The sequence below is a fragment of the Macadamia integrifolia genome, unplaced genomic scaffold (assembly GCF_013358625.1).
Source record: "Macadamia integrifolia cultivar HAES 741 unplaced genomic scaffold, SCU_Mint_v3 scaffold2045, whole genome shotgun sequence".
NCBI lineage: Eukaryota > Viridiplantae > Streptophyta > Magnoliopsida > Proteales > Proteaceae > Macadamia > Macadamia integrifolia.
Window position 1 is genome coordinate 19,309 of NW_024868476.1, and position 4,844 is coordinate 24,152.

General features: G+C 37.3%; 1 protein-coding gene across 2 annotated transcripts in view; it reads left to right on the forward strand.

Annotated features, from left to right (window-relative positions):
* Positions 1–46: 46 nt before the first annotated feature.
* The window catches only part of LOC122065498 (leukocyte receptor cluster member 1 homolog), an 8,277-nt gene continuing 3,479 nt past the window's right edge, over positions 47–4,844 (forward strand). Inside the window, exon 1 of one of the 2 annotated variants that reach the window (XM_042629303.1) lies at positions 47–352. The gene's annotated coding sequence lies outside the window, so the exon portion shown is untranslated. Of the gene's footprint in view, positions 353–4,490; positions 4,589–4,844 lie in introns of those variants that run through there. The other variant, XM_042629304.1, reaches the window with a different exon arrangement.

Below are 4,844 nucleotides of genomic sequence, written 5' to 3' on the forward strand. Positions count from 1 at the left end.
AAAAAAAAAAAAACCAAATCAAATATGGATTCCGATTCTCGACGGTCAAAGACTCAAAAACCCAAATCCCCTAACCTTCTACCTCTCTTCTTTCCTTTGTTCAAGAAAACCATAACAGGTAGGGGGAAGTGGAACCCTAGCCCCTTGGCCCCTTCTTCTACATCTACGTTCCCAGCGATTGGCGACCAAAGGCTATAGCTTGGACATCAATACCCCTGCTCCCTTCCTCTTCTCCGATTCTCTTCCCATCTGTTGTTGAATACCCAATCGAGGCGATTACAGCGGCGGGAGGGCGACACGTCCGTTCTTCTTCTTTTTCGTCTCTGTTCGGCCAGCGATTCTACTATTTCCTGTAAGTTTTTTTTCCTGAGTGGAAGGGATGCATCTCACTCTTCTCTGTAAAATTTTCTCCCATCATTGTTAAACAAAGCAATCGAGTTGGGGATTAGCAGAAGAAAAAGCAGGGATTTCTTTTTTTTTTTCTTGACCAAGAGGAATTGAAGACAGTCATGATTTGCACAGGAGAAACCCGATTTACTCTTTGCTATTGTTTGACAGAGGCTTAGCTTGATCTCAGCTATGTAAATTCTGAGTGAATCCTTTCAACTGCAACATTTTTTTTTTTTGTCTGAATTTTGATCTGACTGAACTCTAGTGAAGAGATGTGCAATAGTTATGGGTGTGTTCCGAACTGATTTTCTTAAATTTTAATTGTCGAGTTAATTTATTTCATGAAATTATGACAGATCAGAGCCCTGGATGAATTTTATTGAATTATTTTTAGAGAAATTGAATTCTCCTTAATCCACATGGTATGTTGGGTCATATTCTTTTGTTGGTCAGAATTTGTGTTTATTTTGGATGATTTCTTGAACCGATGCCAATTTACCTTAGTAGATCTCAAATAGTATTTACAATTCCAATTTGCTAACTACATTTTTTACCATTATTAGTTAATTAAGATGGCAACCACAGAAGGGAACAACATTGTGGGGTACCCTATTGAAAGACATTAGAGGGGGGATTTTGTGTTTTTGATACTTGTAGATTAGGATTTAGTTTTACACCCCCCACCCCTAAAAAAATGTAGAATTTAGTTGCAAACAATAGGTTTTAGTTAATTCTTTAGGGAACATAATGGCCACGCGGCCAAGTGCCCAGCATTTGTCATCATCTCCCCTCCTTTTCAAAAGATCCCATTGCCCTCCTGACTCCTGTGTCCAGCCCATAGTAAAATCGCGTATTATACGCATATCCAAACGTTTAATTGGAAATTTCGGTTTTTGCCATATTAAAACAAAAAAATATGGATTTATATGCGAATTTTAAATATCAAAGTATTATACACGTTTACTATGAGTATAATACGCATAATCCGTTTTGGTTTTCCCTTTTTTATAATAAAACTAAAATCAACCAACCTTCTTCCGTTCGTCTGAGAAAACCAAATCCGCCGTGGAACTTAGCCCCTTGCCCTTTGCCTTTGCCACATTCTTCTCCATTTCTGTTTCCGGTGGCCGGTGACCAAGGGCGAGCATCAATACCCCGGCTCCCTTCCTCTTCTCCGTTTCTCTTCCCATCGCTCATTGAAAACCCAAACGATGGAGATTGCAGCGGCAAGAGGGCAACATCTCCCTTCTTCTTCTCCTCCTCCGTTCGGCTATATATATATATATATAGATTTTTCTTCCATCACTGTTAAACAAAGCAATCAAACTGGGGATTAGGGACAGGTTGTCAATGCATTCTGATGAGGCGTTTTAATTGCTTGCATTCCTCCCTCTTTTGGCCTTTACTTCAATCTTTTTAGTCATTCAGGGCAGCATTCATCTGGGTTCCTTTCTTCTCTCTGCTTTTGATTTTGGGTACCTTTTGTTCTGTTCTGCCATATTGCTTTTTTTTCTTAGTTTTGTGGGTCTCCTTGGGATCTATGGAAGATAATTGATTGTTTCAGTGGGCCGTGTTTCGGGCTCTTCTTGCCATTATTCAATGGTGGGGCTTCAATGTTGCAGTGATTATCATGAACAAATGGATCTTCTTCCACGTATGCATCTGGTTTCTGAGATTGCATAGTCTGCAACTTTCTTTTAGTTCTCTTCAATTGTACTCTTACATTTTGTTTGATTTTATTTGATTGGGTTTTGATTTTTAATCTGATGGCTAAATTTGGATTTTCTGATGGTGTTAATTGTCTCTACCAAAAAAAAATGGTGTTAATTGTTAGAAAATTCTATGCTACACTTCAGTTGCTTTCTCCCATCATTCATATGAGCTGAAATGGGTTTTGGGTTGGTATGAAATGGAGTATGGACAATTACAGGATACAGTTGAATGATAGAACAATTACAGGATACACTACCATCCATTAATCTAATGTGATCCTCTCTGATGGAAATATATTACTAACAAATTTAGTTTTAGTTTGTTTTACTTCAATTGCAGCTCCTTTACAATAAGAATTGAAGAAATGTTCAGGTCTTGGTAGTAGCCTATATTTTTCTGTAATCGTGCCCAAAAGTTTTTTTTCCCCCCTTGGGTAAAGGTGTCTAGAAGTATAAGAGGATCAATTTCAAAGAAATAAAAAAAGAGTATGATTATTTTGGATGAGTTCTTGAACTGATGCCAATTTACGAGTAGATCTCAGCTAGTACTCACAATTCCAATTTGGTAACCACATTTTATATCATTATTAATTAATTAAGATGACAATCAACGGAAGAAACAACACTATTGGGTACCCTAGAGAAAGGTCATTAGAGGGGAATCTTATGTGTCTGATGCTCGTAGTGTGTGAACAACATTGATTGTTAAGAATTAGGATTTAGGATTGAAAGGGCACAATAGCTTACTTTTGAATGTAATCTAAAATACTGAGAAAGGATTTCAAATTGGAAAGCTAGATTGGGTTTAATTGTTCATGAAAGCATGGGAGATTAAAATTAGTTGCAAACAATCAGTTTTAGTTCATTCTTAATACCAGAATAAGCCCGTATTTTTGCTTCTGGATTTTTATAGAGCAATGTATTAAACCCGTATTAAACACATATTGTATCATTGTCATACGCATTTTATTGTGTTAGATATTTTTTTAAAAGTATTATTGCCACATAGTCCATTTAATTGTCATACGTATCCATTTATATACTATTTCCTTCCCGAACTTAATAACTATGGTCCAGCCCTGTGGTTGGTCCGTTGGTGCATGCCGCTAGCTTACCGAATGATGTAGATCCAGGTTCCAAAAATCGGAATCGGATGGCTTTGGGCCCACAAGGATGACTAAAATCTCAATTTAATGATTGAGGGGCAATATTGTAAATTCATAAACAACCATGTGCATTACTGATATTATAACAAGTGACGGGGATGACAGAAATAGGAAAATTAAAAGAGGGGGGGTGTTCTGTAATTGATAAAGTAGGGAGGAACTAATAGAACACACTTCTCAGTATAAGGGGTTTATTTGTAAAGTTAAGTAACTGTCCTTGTAATTTCAGAAACCCAATCCTCTTCTTCTTCACGATAGAACACAAAACGGTAACCAAGTGTAGACCTTCAAAGGAGAGAACTCCCTCACCAGAGTTGTTGGATCTGCAAGTTTAGGACAAGGATCGAAACCTCAAGCCCTATCGGACGCACGTGACAACCGGCAGTGATAGCCTCCACCAGTAGGAACTAATTTGTTCTGCAAGTCAGTCCATCTCAGGTACAGAACCAGATCTGAACTTCTGGTCAGAGCTTCCGGTAGAGACCAAACTTGGTCTTGGATCTGTGTATGGTGAGTCGTTTCTATCGTAGGAATGAGTCCCAAAAATCTTGAACTGGTCTGGTGGGTATTTGTAGAGATCGAGCCCCAACACTAGGGCTAGAAGTATCGCCTAGAACAGGGGATGGGAGAGAGAACCAGCTTGAAAAAGAATGAAAAGAAGGAAAAGAAGAACAGGGGGAAAAAGAAGAAGATGAAATAAGAAACAGTTCAGAAAAGTGAGAGAGAGAGAGAGAGAGAGAGAGAGGGAAACCACCCATGGCAGCCGTCGTTTCCAACCAAAACATAATTCTCAAATTCATTCAAATCTAATTCTCAGTTGAGTTTAATAAATCTATTTAAAGATTGAAAACATACCTACTTTCCTATTTGAAACAAATATTACATCTAATTAAAATAGAAATAAAATTCTCAATTAAAAATCTACCATACTAATTCTAACTCTAAAAATGGAAAGTAAATAAAAGATATTCTAAATCCATCGCCAAACTGCATCACCGAAAGTTGGCAGCATATACCAAAATGAACCCGTATTTTTGCTCCTAGATTTTTCCATTTTTTCTAGAGAAAGTATTAAACATGTATCATATCATTTTCGTACTAATTTTATTGCATCAGATTTTTTAAAATTATTATTGCCGTATAGTCCGTTTAATTGTTGTACATATCCGTTCCTATATTATTTTGAGAAATTCAATCTGGTCCAGGACCGTTCCAAACTCAATTGATGTAGGTGCACAGCCTTGGACCGATCCAAACTCATTTAGCCCTCTGGGTATCCTAACAGAGATGAACCGAATCCATATTTAAGTCTTTGGTCTAGTAAGATTTCAGGACGTTTTATTTATATAGGGAAAATATTATGTGCTCTTTTATTTCCAAACTGATTGGATGGATTGGATACATAAGAATTAGAATCGGTTTAGGACTTGTTTCCTTTTAGAATATGAGTAGGAGTTTTGATTTCCTCTTTAAATACTTGTTGGTAACCAACATTTTGGACAGAGAAGAAAGATGATTTGAAATTGGTTTTGGTGAAGAGCTTGCGGGCTAGTGTGTGTGATTCTCCTCCCCCCCC